Below are 17,431 nucleotides of genomic sequence, written 5' to 3'. Positions count from 1 at the left end.
TATGACTGATTGAATGTTTTGTACTAACCATACAATTTTTAATGCATATATTTGGCCTTATAAGCAGAATTATTAAATTATTTCCTCTGTCTATATATTAGGAATTATTAAAATTGATTTGTGCCATGTAATGCTCCCTTTTTGCATATAGATACTCGATTTGTTGGGATGTGAGACGCAATAAGTAATGAAATGTTATTCAGAAATGATCTCTAATGGTACAATGTTTAAATTCTCTAGCAGCCCGTGAAGACTTACCCTATAGATCAAAACCTTAACAAGCATTTAAAAAAATTAGGAAACAGTATTCTGTTCTGAAAACAAAGTGCTTTTTTTTATATAAATAAATATTCTATTATTGTTGTTACTCACAGCAGTTCCAACTGATTAATGCAAATGCTTTTTAAAACTTGGGTGATTTTGTGGACAATGGTGATTTATGTGTGGTGGCGACCCTTGCTTGTTTCTTGCTTTCTATCTCAACTCCTCATTTCTATCCCGATGGGAGGCATGCAACGTATAGAAGCGTTGACTGCCCGAAAGTATGGGTGACAATCTCTGCAACTCAGGTACTTTGAGAGGGGTGATTTTTATTTTATAGTCATGTCTTTATTAAGTTGATAGGCTTCATTCCTTGATAATCCTTGACCTAAATGTTCGGATTTTCCGACAGTCATACGTCGCTAAAAGCAAAAAAAATGCCTCGCAGAATGGAACGGTGCTAAAATCATTGGCAACCTTGTCTCCTAAAATCCAAAATAGTGGAATCAAATGGTGCACTGATCCTCCTGAGTGTGAGCATGCAGTGGAATTAATGGATGTTGGAGTAACCTAATGCTGTGATGCGATCTACAATTGTTCTTATATTTTTTTCTGAAATTGCTCTAAGGAGATGCATCGCCCTGTAGAATGTGATACTATTCGAAAATGGAAGATAATGCATACACAGAGAATTGGAAATTTTTTGAAACAAAGCTATAATTGAGAGAAATCATGATTACATGCATATGATGTGTGCGTCCGTGTTGCGAAAACAGTTCCCAGAAATAGGTGTTGCATCTGATCATTTTTAATCTTCATGATCAACGGCTCCTGCTGTCTTCCACCATTCCTCAATGTTTCGAGATAGAAATTAATAGAAGAAAGTACTTCAATAATAATAAGATAAGCATACTTAATAGAGGTAAGAATTTAACATTTGATGAAAATTCAACTTTTGAAGGGAGGAGGACCGTTCCTCTTCTCAAATTGTGTCCATCCTCAAATGCACTGGATGGATTTATGTGATATGTGTTCTCATAACACAATGAGAGAAAGGACCTCGAGTACTTGGATCTGTCATATGTGTTCTCATAACAAAAAAATGGAATTATCTTCTCTGGGAGTTTATTAACATAAACGTCCCAAATGCTTGCTTTGACTTTTAGTTTTCTATTCGCGTCTACCAAATATTCTTTGTATAAAATTTTAATATAAAAACCTACACCATATTCAGTGAAAGAAAAAATAAATAAATAATTAACATTATTAAAATTAAAGCTTTATTATATTATTTTAATGACTAAGCTCCTCGAGATTAAATTTATACGATCAATAATCATATATAAGCATATTATCGGTATCTTTCCTATTTCCAATTAATAAGTGGAGGTCTCGGCGACAAGCAAGTGCAACAAAGCTCCCACCAAGATCCTTCACTCAAGAGACCTATGATCGTACCCATCATCTTTGAAAATCACGCGTGCCACCTGGTTTGGAAACTGTAGCCATATAAGTAATATTTGTACCCTGGTTGGCGATTGTGCAATGACCTTGAGGCTTGTAAATGGTTTTATCAAGACCCCAAATCAAAGCCCATTGTTTCATTTCCATCGCAAAAAGTATGTTATACTTCTTCTTCACCCTCAGTTTTCCAATTTCAAAGAAAAAAATGGCCACCGATTTCTTCTTTTCTTTCCTATTTCCCAACCTATAAATAGAATTTATATATACCCTCCATCTTCCTTCCCAACTCCAACTACTTTGCATTAAATAATCGCGCATTTCATTCTCTTTAAAGTCTGCCATTGTTTCGTCTTCTATTGATTAGTGGGGTGTGAGCATGGATCTTGCAAACGACGTCTTCCAATATATCTACTAAGCCGCCATGCAAGAAAACATAAATTGTGCTAGAGGTTCTACAAATCTTAATTGAAAGCATCCATCAATAAGAAATGGTTGAATTACTTTTTGTTTTGATTATTTCTGTTTACAAAAGCATTCGCTTATATATGATCCTTTTATTAGTTAGGGATTTAATCATAACCTTGGTTTCCATGTATAAATACAAACTGCTTGATTACATCTCTTTATCTCAAAATGAATTTGGGACGGCTCCTAAATTTAAAATATCAGGGTGTGATTCCTCTCTATAAATAGCAGGATTGGATTATCATTTTTTCACAATTCTCCCGAGAAGATAAGAGAGAATAACAATAAGGGACTGGGATTTTGATGTTAATCTCTTTGCTCCACTTGACTTGTAAAGCCAAATAACCTTTTATGCTTTGGACATTAATAGCATATTATAGTTTAATTATGCTTTATTTTGATTAGTTTGTTTAGTTTGTTTAGTTTATGAAGCTCTGTGTGATGTAATGATGGTATAGAACTGGTTTAATCTAATAAAGATAAGTTTTGTTACATTAAACATTTTTTTGTTAATATAAGTTATTTATAATAAATGGTGTATTATTATAAAGTGAGAATGAGAGAGGAAAATGATGCTAAGGGTTGAGAAAGGGATGAGTGAGACTAAAATGAGGTTTAGGGTTGAGGTTAGGGATTTAAGTCTAGAGAGGGATAGAGTGCAGGGATGGTGTGAAAACTAACACTATTGTAGTCACTGATTATTAATTTTCTATCGTAAATGATTATTAAATTGCTGAAAAAAATAATTCATAGCTAATATCAAAAAATAACACAACTACAATTTCACCAATAAAATACGAAAATAAATTCACAACACAAAGAACACAATATTTTTGGACAAATCATTCCTGGAAAAAATCCTAAGGGAAAACCAATTCTACAGATGGATAATATATTAACTTTGGCAAATCAAGAGATACAAAATTCATTGTCTCTCACTGGCAGAATTCAGACAACCTCCTAATCTCTCCTGTTGATATTTGCCACTGCTATCACTACACCCTTGCTAACACTGCAAGACTATTTGCTATCACTGCAAACTCATTTGCTAACACTATAAATGCTTCTACAACTTCTTGTGTTCCTTTGTTCTATTCCCCAAATGTCTCCCTTGACCCCTCTTTTATACTACCTAACCAAGAGGTTTCTAGTTGCTTCTTGATCAAGACAACCTAACCAAGAAGTTTATAGTTGCTTCTTGATAACAACCTAACCAAGAAGTTTCTGTTTGCTTCTTGATAACAACCTAACCAATAGGTTACTAGTTGCTTCTAGAAGGAGTCAATTAATTAACAAATATTTTCTAATTAACCACATAAGGATGAACAACTATCCAAGCTACCTAAAACTAACACTCCTTAGCGAGGAAGCTATTCTACATGACACCCAACTTATCTTTGAAGAAGTTGAATTTTGCCTTCCCCAATCCTTAGTCAGAATGTCTGCTACCTACTCCTCTGTAGGTATGTTCTGTAGCTAAACAACCACCCCCGTTGTAAATAATCTTTGATGAAGTGATATCTGATGTCCATATGTTTAGATCTATCATGAAATACTGAATTCTCAGACAACCTGATGCAACTCCGATTATTGCAGTGTATCACAGTAGTCTCAACCTTCTAACCAAACAAGGTTACTAACAACTTCCAAAGCCATATAGCTTCACATGTTGCCATACTAGCTGCTATGTATTTTGCTTATATTGAACTTAGTGCCACAGATTTATGCTTGTTGTTGAACCAAGATACAACTCCTAATCCCAAACTAAAACAACACCCTAAAGTGCTCCTTTTGTTCATTGTACTTCCTGCCCAATCTGCATAAGTATAGCCTATCAATCTGATACCTTCACCTCAAACATATCTAATCCCATACTCAGCTATACCACACAAGTAACACAATACATGCTTGGTCGTTGTCCAATGCACTGTCTTTGGTTTAACCATGAACTGACTAAGTGAGTTCATTGCAAATGCAATAGCTGGCCTTTTGTTGACCAAGTACATAAATGAACCAATCAACTACCTAGATAAAGTGAGATCTACATCCTTATCCTTAGATGTATCTACCTTCCTCCAATTTGTGATCATGGGTGTAGACATGGCTTTGCAATCCTCCATCTTGAATCTCTTCAAGATTTCAGTGCAACATTTCCCTTGACCAAGGAAAATCTCTCCATCTGTCTGCCACACCTCCATGCCTAGAAAGTAGTGCATAAGTCCTAAGTCCTTCATCTCAAACTCTTTTGCAAGGTCCCTCTTGCAATTCTCTATGAGCCCTAGTGAACTTGTAAGAAACAACTTGTCCACATAAAGAACAAGAATGAGAATCTCACTACCAACCACCAAGTAGTAGAGGTTAGCATCTGCTTCATTCTTCACAAAGATCATTTCCCGCAAGTATGTGTCAATGCGCTCATGCCACACTTTGGGAGCCTTCTTGAGTTTGTACAATTCTCTCTTCAATCTACACATGTGGGTCTCTTTACATTGTGTGCTACAAAGCCTTCTAGTTGCTCTATGTGTACCTCTTCCTTCAACTCACCATTAAGGAATGTTGTCTTGACATTCATTTGATGAATCTACCATCCCATCTGTGCTATAAAAGAGATCACAACTCGTATAAAAGTATACTTGGCCATTGGAGCAAATGTCTCCTCATAGTCTATTCCCTCATTCTGAGAGAACACCTTGGCCACAAACCTTTCCTTGTATTTCTCAATGCTACCATTTGCACCATGCTTTATCTTATAGATCCAGGATGATCCAACAACTACTCTATCTGTTGGTCTAGACACTACCTCCCACACATCATTTTGAATAATTGAGTTATACTTCTCAACCATAAGATCTCACCATACTTGATGCTCTACAGCCTCCTGATAGCTGGAAGATTCACTAGCTACCAACTGACTAACTTATGACACATATTTATTGAACTTGGTTGGTTGTCTCTACTCTCCAGTACTCTTCCTAGGAGCTCCCACAACCTCCTGAGTATCCCTTTGAGTCTCTTGAACCTCGTGGTTCTTACTACCAACTATAGAGGATGAAATATCAACCTCTAAGTCTTCTAGATGCATTTCCTGTTACACCTATTGCTCCATGCTCTATGAAACTTCACCACCTAAGCCTACACTTGTACTGGTAACTATACTTGTTCTTTGCTTCCCTTGACTAGGCCTTGGAGCTTCTACTGGTTGCTCACTCTGATCATCTACTTGCAAATCTCTGGACCTTCTAAATGCCTTGTCCTCCATGAACTTAACATCACATTTGACAATAATTTTTCTAATCCTAGGGATAAAAAACCTATATTCCTTCGAGGTTTCACTGTACCCAACAAAGTACCCTCTCTTTGTAGTTTGATCTAACTTTATGTGTATCACCCGAAATATGACAATATGCCCACACTCCCAAATATTCTAAAGCGACCAACATTTGGCTTCTTTCCTATGAAAGCTTCCTCTGGTGTCATCTTCCCTAGTACCTTGTGTTGAACCTTGTTTTGAATGTAGACTATTATACTACATGCCTTTGCCCATGAGTAGTGGGGCATATCCTAGTTATGTAGCATAGCTCTTGCCACCTCCGATATAGAATGGTTCTTCCTCTTGGAAATTCCATTCTATTGTGGATTGTAAGGAATAGTCCACTCTCTCTTGATTCCTTCTCTGGTATATAACTCCTAGAAGTTATTTCCTTTATACTCACCTCCATTGTCTGATCGAAGAACCTTTATCTTCATTCCTATCGAGTTTTCCACAAGAGCCTTGAACTCTTGAAATCGATTGAAAACCTCATCCTTGGTCTTCAAGAAGTATATCTAGGTCTTCCTGGAGAAATCATTGATAAAAGTAACATAGTACTCATATCCTCTGATAGAATTTGTCGTTATTAGTCTAAATACATCTAAATGTACTAGAACAAGAACACCTCCAGATCTAGTGTCACTCCTTGGAAAAGATGTTTTCACAAACTTCCCGAACACGCATCCCTTACATACATCATCATGCTCTATGCTCACCTCTGGAACACCTATCACTATCTCACGAAGTAGTTTAAGCACTCCATGATGAATATGGGCCCATCCTCCTACGCCATAGCTCTCCAAGATCTATAGGATTACTGTTGCTCATGAGTGCCTTAGGAGTATCAAACTGCAACCTATAAAGGTGACCACTCTTAACTCCAATAGTTATGGGTGATTTCCAATCCTTGTGCTTAATCAACACACGTCTCCCTCTAAAGAGTACATTGTACCCCCTATCCTAAAGAATACATGTAGAAATCAAATTCATACCTAAGCCTAGCACATTCAACACATCATGAATTGGAATTATCTTTTTATTCTCCCTCTAAAACTTCATAGTCCATTTCCCAATTGGGTTGAGTTTAGAAAAGTTTCCCATAGAAATATGGATATCAATTGGTGTTCTCCTCCTTATAACTAGAGAAGTACTCTCTAACTCTTTTCATATGAAATGATGCCCCAATATCTATATACCAGATAGTCTGTGTGGTTGAGCTCACCATACAAGCTATAAGTGTAATCTCATCTTCCATTCTATTAGAGAGTTCATCTGTAATTGTTGAAGCTGCCACCTGCTTCTTTGCCTTCTTCCTTTCTAGTAAATCACTGACATAGTGACCATACTGATGACATCCAAAGAACTTGACCTTAGAAAGGTGATTTAGGAGCATCCTGGATTGCACTGATATCCTACATGTTTTCAATTTTATCTTGTTGTTGAAGCTGTGTTTTGCTAAAACTGCATTTTTTGTTTTCTAGGTTCTTGTTTTAGACTATGTAACTAATTTTCCATAATGAATGAGAGGTTGTGCACTTCAAGGATTCAAGAGGGCCTAGATCAATATCCATGGTCCAATGCACAAGTTATAACTCCTTATAAGTTGGGAGATATGGTAATTCTCCTAGAGTATCAATTTCTAGCAGTTCTGTGTGAGTATTTTGTGCTTGACTTTCAGGTTGGATGTGCACTTTTTCTTGGTGAATCAGTCTTTGTGTACTTAAAGGGTTGTAAAGAACCTAAAATAATGCTCACAGTTCAAACCGTGAGTTCTAATTCAATTGGAGCTAGGAGATATCACAATTTTTCTTGAATGTTGATTTTTGGACATTTAAATGCTATTAGAGGCCAACTTATAGCTCATTTAATTTCTGTTGGAGGCTGACTTGTGGCTCTTCAAGTATTTAATTTTAGATTTTAGCATTTTGGGCTGACTTTTGGCTTAGATTAGTATAAATAGAGTGTTTAGGCTTAGAGCTAAGACAATTTTGAAGGATGATTTAAAGAGTCGAACTAGAAAGTGTGAATTTGAAGTTGGATCTTAGATCTAGAATTTATTTTGTATCTATCCATAATAGAAAAGGCCTTACAGCTGAGCATGTATGTTGAATATTTGAAGAATCAATGAAAGTGTTTTCTCTTCCTCCTTTGGTTGTTGATTCTATGTGTTATATTTTCATTGTGTTAACTCTTGCAGGGTGGTTTGAAGAGTTGGGTGTGCCATTGGCCCTAGTTTTCCCTATCCTTGCATTAGGTGGTATCGGAGCTTGAGGTTCATCCTTGTGGAGATTGGATCATGTAGAACCCTAATTTGGATTTTGTTGTAGGGTTGCCAATTTGTGGATTTGACCTATAACTTGCAGAGGGTTACGATCTTGCAGGAACCTAATTTGTAAAGATGGTTCGTGGTAAAGGAAATGTTGATAATGCTATATTGGATCAATTGAGACAAATTGCAGCTAGATTAGATGTTGTAGAGATAGCCTAGAGGAGATGAACACAACTTGACGATGTAAGTGATGATGAAGTAGTAACACCAAACCCGAATTTGAAACTTGAACAAGATCAAGATGAGGAAAGATTGTTGAGAGTGTTGTCTAGGGAAAAATCAAAGCTTGCTATAGAAGTTGTTCCTTATGATGAAAAATTGGATACCAATGTTGTGTTACATTGTATCTCAGATATGGAGAAGTTCTTTGTGTATGAAAACACTCCTAATAATAAGAAGGTGAAGATTGTAGTTACTAGGTTGAAAGGTCATGCTTCACTATGGTGGGAGCATTTGCAAACTAATAGAAAAAGGAGAGGAAAGGAAAAGATTAGAACTTGGGTGAAGATGGTGAACAAGGTAAAGAAATAATTCCTTCCTACTGATTACCAAGTTAGCTTGCTGAGAAAGATACAAAATTTGAGAGAAAAGGACATGATTGTGAAAGAATATACTCAGAAATTCTGTAGATTGGACATCAAATCTGGACATGTGGATGATGATGTTGAGAAAATTGCAAGGTACATAAATGGATTGAGATCTAGAATTCAAGATGAGATAAGTTTTGTGAAATTGGCAACTGTAGAAGAAACATATCAATATGCCTTGAAAACTGACAAGATTTTGACAAAGAAGCATGATAAAAGACAAAGAGGTAGAGGTGGTAGATTCCAAAGAGGCAGAGGTAGATCTTATGGTGAAGGTGGAAAATCTGACAGTTTTGTGCAAGATAAAGGCAAATTGGAATGGAAAAATGATGACAAAGACAAGATCAAGTGGAAAGGTGGTAATTCATACTGAGGAGGTACTGGTTCTTACCGAGGAAGAGGTAATTCTTATCCTAGAGGTGGTTTTCATGGTAATTGTTTCAAACGTGGTAAAGAAGGACATAGATCATTTGAATGTAGATCTTTTGAAAGTGGGTAGAACAATAGAAATGATGTGATACAAGAGGACATTGAGAGTTCACCAAGTGGACCTGAGGCTGAAAATAATCTGATGGTGAGAAGACCCTTATATAATAAGGGAAGCGATGAGGAACCTGTTCTAAGAAGAAGTCTTTTCAAAACTAGATGTCAGATGGTTGGAAAATGTTGCAAGGTGATCATTGATAGTGAAAGTTTAACAAATTTGGCATCAGAAGAGCTAGTTACAAAGTTGCAGTTGCAAAGGCTAAAACATCCCAAACCCTATCATGTTTCATGGATCAAAGATGAGCATAAGATATTGGTAAGTGAGCAATGTGTTGTGAAGTTCAAGATTGGACATTACTTTGATGAAGTGTTGTGTGATATTATGCCTATGGATTTTTGTCATATTTTGTTGGGTAGACCATGGCAATATGATAGATATGCTATACATGATGGAAAATTGAATCAATATACTCTTTGGGTAAATGGGAAGAAGCAAACATTGCTACCTTTGATTGAAAGGCCAGATGAGGTTAATTGTACTGCAATAAAAGTGTGCATGGTTAATGGAAAACAATTTGAAAATGAAGTAAAGAAGAATAAAGTTTGTTTTTCTATAGTTCCTAGAGGACTGAGTTTGAGTAGTAATGGCTGAATGAGTATAAAGAAATTTCTGCAAAGGATATACCTGATGGTTTACCTCCAATGAGAAGTATAAGTCATTGTATGGATCTAATTCATGGAGCTAGTTTACCAAACAAAGCATCATATAGATTGACACCTATAGAGAATGATGAACTTAATAGGCAAGTGCATTAGTTGTTGCAAAAGAGATTAATCAGAGAAAGTTTGAGTCCATATGTTGTACCTGTTGTATTAGCACCTAAAAAGAATGGAGAATGGAGAATGTGTACTGATTCCAGAGCTATTAACAAGATCACAGTGAAATATAGGTTTCCTATGCTAAGGATGGATGACATAATGGATTGTTTGAGTGGAGCAAAGTACTTTACCAATATTGATTTGAAGAGTGGCTATCATTAGATCAAAATCAGAGAAGGTGATGAATGGAAGACTACTTTCAAGACAAAAGATGGTTTGTATGAATGGTTGGTTATGCATTTTGGTTTGACTAATGCACCTAGTACTTTCATGAGGTTGATGAATGAAGTTCTAAAAAGATTCTTGGGTAAGTTTGTGATTGTTTATTTGGACGATATTATGATATTTAGTAAGATTAAGGAAGAACATCTTGGGCATGTTAGACAAGTATTGCAGAAGTTGATGATTAATCTTAAAAAGTGTTCTTTTATGCAAGAGGAGATTGTGTATTTGGGATTTGTTATTTTTACTAATGGTTTGAGAATGGATCCAAAGAAGGTTAAAATAATTTTGGAATGGCCTACACTTGAGAATGTGGGTGAGGTAAGATCATTTCATGGTTTGGCTAGTTTTTATAGAAACTTTATAAAGAATTTCAATGCTATTTGTAATGCTATGACTGAGACAATGAGAGGAGATATAAAGGAATTCAAGTGGACACATGGAGCTGATAATAGTTTTGAAACTTTGAAACAAAAGGTTGCTAAGTTATCCATATTGGCTTTTCCTGATTTCAATAAGGTATTTCAAGTCGATTGTGATGCAAGTGGTAGTGCAATAGGAGTTGTATTGAGTCAAGAAGGAAAACCTATTGCTTTCTTTAGTGAGAAGTTGAATGATGCTTAAAGGAAGTATTATGTGTATTACTAAGAGTTTTATGATATTGTTCAAGCTTTGAAGAAGTGGAGACATTATTTGATTCCTAAGGAGGTTGTGCTATATACTGATCATAAATCTTTATAGTACTTGGGAAGTCATCATAAATTGAATCAAAGACATATGAAGTCGGTTGAGTACTTGCAAAGTTTTACATTTGTGATTAAGCATAAGAGTGGAGTTACTAACAAAGTTGCTAATGCATTGAGTAGAAGACATTCTTTGTTGACTGAGATAAAGGTTGAAGTTCTTGGTTTTGATGAAATGAAAGAGTTGTATGATGTTGATCCTGATTTTTCTGAGGCGTGGAGAGAGTGCAGAGCACCAAATTTGATAGATCACATTAGTAAGTATGATGAATATTTCATTCAAGAAGGTATTTTGTTCAAAGGTATTCAGTTGTGTATTCCTAAAAGTCTTATGAGGTTGAATTTGATTAAGGAAAAGCATAGTGGTGAATTGGCTGAACATTTTGGAATTGATAAGATATTGAGTTTGTTGAAAGAAAAGTATTATTGGCTACAAATGTATAAGGATGTTCAATTTTTTTTTGAAGAGTTGTGGAGTTTGTCAAGTTGCAAAAGGAGTAAGTAAAAATATTGGTTTATATACACCTATTACTATTCCTGAGAAACCTTGGAGTGACATTAGTATGGATTTTGTTCTTGAATTGCCTAAAATAGCAAGCGTATGATTCTATATTTGTTGTTGTCGATAGATTTTCTAAGATGGCTCATTTCATACCATGTAAGAAGACATTAGATGCTGAGCATGTTGCTAAACTTTTCTTTAAAGAGATTGTTAGATTGCATGGATTACCAAGAAGTATTATTTCTGACAGAGATAGTAAGTTTGTTGGTTATTTTTGGAAAACTTTGTGAAAGAATATGGGTGTTGAGTTGAAATTTAGTTCTACATTCCATCCCCAGACTAATGGATAGACAAAGGTTGTGAATAGAAGCTTGGGTAATTTGCTGAGATGTTTAGTTGGGAATAAGCCAAGTAATTGGGAGATGGTATTGACACAAGCTGAATTTGCATATAATAATTCTGTGAATAGAAGTACAAGGAAGACACCTTTTGAGATTGTTATTGGAATGAAGCCTAAAGGAGTATCAAATTTAAGAGATGTTGCTAGTGAAGAAAAGAGAAGTGTTGCAAGAGAAGAATTTGCTAATTTTATGTAGTCTTTACATAAGGAAGTGAAGTTGAGGATAGAACAAAGTAATCAGAAGTATAAGCAAAATGCTGATCAGTCTAGGAGACGTCATGATTTTCAAGTTGGTGATGAGGTGATGGTTCATTTGAAAAAAGGAAGATTTCTAGTTGGAACATACAATAAGTTGAAGATGAAGAAGTTTGACAGTGGAAATGCTTATAAAATTGAGTTACCTGATGACATGGATATATCTCCTATATTGAATGTTGCTAATTTATACAAGTATCATGAGTCAGATGATGAAGTTGCTATACCTAATGATTATCCTAAGAAGTAGATTAAAGAGGTTGGACAAATATTGAATTAGAGAGGTGGTAAGAGCACAAGGGGAAAAGATTATTATGAATATCTGGTGAAGTGGAAGAATAGACCTATGGAAGATGCTTCATAGATTTCTCAATCTAAGTTGGATTCAGCTCAAGTTGTGACATCTCAATGATTCAAGAGAATAATTTCTTCCAACCCTGGTTGTCTGATGCAGGAGCATCTTGGGTTGCACTACTATCTTGCATGTTTTCAGTTTTACCTTGCTGCTGAAACTAAATTTTCTGATTTCTAGGTTCCTGTTGCAGACTGTGTAACTAATTTTTCATAATGAATGAGAGGTTGCACACTTCAAGGATTGAAGAGGGCCTAGAGTACTAACTCCTTATAAGTTGGGAGATAAGGTAATTCTCCTGGAGTATTGATTTCTGGCAATTCTATGTGATAATTTTTTGTGTTTGGCTTTCAAGTTGGATGTGCACTTTTCTTGGTGAATCAGCCTCTACACACTTCAGGGGTTCTAGAGGACCTAAAAAACTACCCACAGTTTGAAGCGCGAGTTCTAATTCAATCAGAGCTAGGAGATATCATGATTTTTTTCCAACGTCAATTTCTAGACATTTAATTGCTATTAGAGGTCGACTTGTGGCTCATTTAACTTCTATTGGAGGCCGACTTGTGGCTCTTCAAGTATTTAATTTTAGTGTTTATCATTCTGGGCTGACTTGTGGCTTAGATTAGTATAAATAGAGTGTTTAGGCTTAGAGCTAAGATAGTTTTGAAGGATGATTTAAAGAGCAAAACTAGAAAGTGCAAATTTGAAGTTGGATCTTAGATCTGGAATGTATTTTGTATCTAGCCGAAACCCAGAAGGCCTTACAGTTGGGCATGTATATTGAATATTTGAAGAATCAATGAAAGTGTTTGCTCTTCCTCCTTTGGTTGTTGATTATATGTGTTAGATTTTCACAGTGTTAACTCTTGTAGGGTGGTTCAGAGAGCTAGGTGTGCCATTGGCCCTAGTTTTCCCTATCCTTCCTTACGTCAAAAGGTCCTTCTTCTTCTCACTTTGTGAATTCAATCCTTTGCTAGACTCCTTTTTTTCTTTCCCTTTCCTCTCTAGGGCAATCTGACATCCAAAGCACTTGACCTTAGAAAGGTCCTTCTTCTTCTCAGTTTGTGAATTTGATCCTTTGCTAGACCCCTTCTTTGCTTTCCCTTTCCACACTAGGGCAACGTTTTCCTATTCCACCTCACTTTTCTGACTCTTGTTGGTCTCATTTACAAGACTTAGTCTAAACTCCTCTTGAGTGAAATCAATCCATAGTCGATGCTAACTTGGTAAGGTATCTTGTCCACTGACAACTTGAACAAAGACACTCCACTATTTAGAAAACCCATTTAAGGCTATTCTCACTAGCTCATCATCACTGAGACTATCTCCAACAGTTGCTAACTCATCCTTGACAAGTCTAAGCCTAGTGAGGTAACTTGTAACATCTTCTCCCTGGTTCATCCTGGTATTCTTCAACTTCTCTCTGAGAATCATCTTCTTGTTGGTGGTAGCATTCTAGTACAAATTCAAAATGGCATCCCACATCTTCTTCATCATATCTAGCTTTGAGATATGTGGAACAATATGATCCTTGACACCATTAAGGATAATTCTCCTCACCTTGGCATCATCCTTCTTATATGCTACAAGTTGTGTCACATCTATTGGTATAGCTACAACACTGGTAACATGGTCCTTGATAACATTCTCTTCCAACAATAATAAAATTTTGGCCTTCAAGACACCAAAATTTGAGCATCCAATCTGTCAAGATCTCTCAAACTAGCTAAAGCCATCTCAAGGGATTAAAGCAATAATAAATCTAAAGAGATCAATCTAGGTTATATAAACCCTTAATTTCTTTCCTAGGGCAAAAATCTTCTACCCTCGGCAATGCTCTGATACCATGTGAAAATTAACACTATTACAATCACTGATTATTAATCTCCTATCATAAACAATTATTAAATTATCAAAAAAAATAATTCATGGCTAATATCAAAAAATAACGCAATTGCAATTTCACTAATAAAATACAGAAAGAAATTCACAACATGAAGAACACAATATTTTTGGACAAATCATTCCTGAAAAAACCCCTAAGGGAAAACCAGTTCTGCAGATGGAAAATATATTAACTTCAGCAAATCAAAAGATACAAAATTCCTTGCCTCTCATTGGCAGAATTCAGACAACCTCCTAATCTCTCATGTTGATATTCTCCACTGCTATCCCCAACGCTATCACTATGCCCTTGCTAACACCGCAAGACCGTTTGCTATCATTGCAAACTCATATGCTAACACTGCAAATGCTTCTACAACTTCTTGTGTTCCTCTTTTTTCTTCCCCAAATGTCTCCCTTGACCCCCCTTTTATACTACCTAACCAAGAGGTTTCTAGTTTCTTCTTGATCAAGACAACCTAACCAAGAAGTTTCTAGTTGCTTCTTGATAACAACCTAACCAAGAAGTTTCTATTTTCTTCTTGATAACAACCTAACCAATAGGTTTCTAATTGCTTCTAGAAGGAGTCAATTAATTAACAAATATTTGCTAATTAACCACATAAGGATGAACAACTATCCAAGCTACCTAAAACTAACAGATGGGAGATGGAAAGAGTGTGTGTGTGTGTGTGTGAGAGAGAGAGAGAGAGATCTAGAGCAAGGTGGGGGATGATAGATAGATAGATAGATAGATAGATAGATCAAAGAGAAATAGAGATCATTGAATATACATAAAGATGTTGAAGGTAAAGAGATAGGAATGTTAATTTGTGCATTTAATAAATATATAAAAACATGGCTAGGGTAGTAGATGGAAAAATTGTGAGTCAAATAAAAACATATTGATATAGAAATAGAGAGTGATCCAATAATAAGCTCCATATAATCATTTGGTATATACTTGATTATCGAAATAACTCTTGCATCCCTCAAAAATGCAAGTGCTAGTTTTTAAGATAAAATTGATTATGCTTTAGATGTTGATCTTGTATGTTCTTTTCAGCCTTGTCTCAGATCTATTTATTAGTTCATGCCTTTGGTAGGATACTAATGGCATAGTTTAGTCCCAATTTTCTTATTTGACCAAGTCAAAAAATCAATGAAGATAAAAGCTTAAATTTTAATACATCAAAATCTAATAGTTGAGTGTTAATATTTATTTTCAGTAATTTTAAAACAAGATTTTTCTCAATTTCATTCATTAGCGAAAGGAGAAAAAGAATTTATGCTTTCATTAAAATGTGAAATATGAATTCGAGGCTTTCAAGAAGCTTCCGATCTATCTATAAAGATCTTCATTTCTACACACAAAAGGTTGTGTGTTCTAGAAGTTTCAAAGCTTTTGATCCATCCAAAAAGGTCTTCATTTCTACACACAAAAGGTTGTCTATTCTAGAAGTTTCAAATTTAAATTTGGGCAAAGTTTTTATAGTACATACCCAATTTTCATTATTAATGTAGAAATGAGTCATTTAGTGTGAATCTTCAGTCATTGGTTGCGGAGCTAATTTTGGATAAGTGCAAGAAGAACCTAGAAACATAAGTTTCATCCTAGTATTCCTATCACGTTCATTCGGATTTGGAGATTGATGGCAATGAAATCCATAGCATAAGTATTGTTGGCATGGATACCCCCACTTTGGCTATTGTAACAATCACATATTTGGGCTTCTCTTCTGAGAAAAACTTCTCAATTCTGCTTGTTGAGTTAAATCCACTTCTGAGTGAGTCTTAAGGATCAAGTTCTCAAAACCTAATTCATGAAGCTGAACCCACTAGTCCCTTGTGTCTGGTGACAAATATCTTCCCCAATTTGTTTGTTGAAAAGGATTCATTGCAACTTTTTGTGAATGAACAATAAGAGTCAAAACAAGCATAACGTGCATTGTAATTGAATACTCTTGGAAATCAATCAATGCATGTTTTCTTATCTAATAATCAAGTTTTATAATTAGGCATTGATACAGTGAAAAGTATCTTCATTATGCTTTGTTGGACAAGAATTCTCCAATGAATTTTGATACTTAAAACTAAATACTTAGTATAGATTTTCTGTTATGCAAGAAAAATAAGGGTGATATGGTGAGGGCTGTCATCATATCAATAAGCTCTAAAAGGATCAAATATATAAAGAGAGAAGAGACCAAATATTGATCAACACAAATCATATTTACCAATATTTTCCTAGATTTAAAAAATTGAAAGAACATAACCATATATGAGAAGATTTTATCGAATATCCAAGAGGTGAGAGGTAGTTATATCTCATATTATCTAATTTAAGAGGAAAACTTTAGAATATAGTAGACTAAAAGAGTAGCAATTGGAGTTAGGCACAAGTAGAAAGCATCATCTAGTGCTTTTGAACAAGGAAATCATGAAGAAGTTTGGCACTTGAAATCTCTGGCGCCTTGGCTTATGCTCCACAACAGCTTGCAGATGAATGAAATTAAGAGATCTAAAGAAAACACCAAGATTCATGCAAAAATGAGTAATGGAAATAGACCTCAAAAAGTAGTTAGTCGGATCATGTTGACTTAATTCGTAACAATGAAGATTCTTTAAAGAAAAGCGCATAAGCATTGAAGCATGAAAAAGAACAAGAAGAAAGTTATAACCAAGAGTAGAAAACTATGGCAAAATTTTCAACTACATCTACAATAATTGCTTGAGATAAAGATGTATAAGATGTATAAGGAAGGAGTAAAGGTGATATGGGATAAAGAGGCCTTATATAAATCTTATGATATAAAGAGAGAAATCAAAGAGGCACATGTGCTCAAAACTCCTAATGTCCAAAAACCTTTTTAGATTTTCTCATTTGTATCCTATCACACTATTGTTGTAGTCATGTTACAAAAGAATTAGGTAGGCCATGAATAACCAATTGCAGTCTTTAGCAAAAGTTTGCAAAATTTTGAACTTAATTATGATATCAACAAGAAACATGTTTATGCATTATTAAAGGTAGTAAAATCATTTAGGCTTTACTTGGTTGGTGTAGATATAGTTGCATATATGTAAAATTTTGTCGTCAAGGACATCTTTAGGAAGACATAGACTACATGTAGAAGATACATATGGATTAACCAAATTTAGGAATTCAATGTCAACATCCAAATAACCAAGCTGGTAAGAGGTCAAGGATTGGTCAAGCTCATGGCTAATGCAAACCTAGAAGCAATTCAAGTAAATCAAACAAATATTGAACACATGGAAGCAAGTATTG

At 35.2% G+C, this 17,431-nt stretch overlaps 1 pseudogene; it reads right to left on the bottom strand.

Moving 5' to 3' along the window:
* LOC149571955 (uncharacterized) overlaps positions 1–17,431 on the bottom strand; it is a 55,534-nt pseudogene that overhangs the window by 9,809 nt on the left and 28,294 nt on the right.

This window comes from Cupressus sempervirens, chromosome 2 (genome assembly GCF_028749045.1).
Source record: "Cupressus sempervirens isolate cs-2001-9-10 chromosome 2, ASM2874904v1, whole genome shotgun sequence".
Taxonomy (NCBI): domain Eukaryota; kingdom Viridiplantae; phylum Streptophyta; class Pinopsida; order Cupressales; family Cupressaceae; genus Cupressus; species Cupressus sempervirens.
Note: the sequence above shows the minus strand (reverse complement) of the source record. Positions and strands in the feature narration are given on the sequence as shown.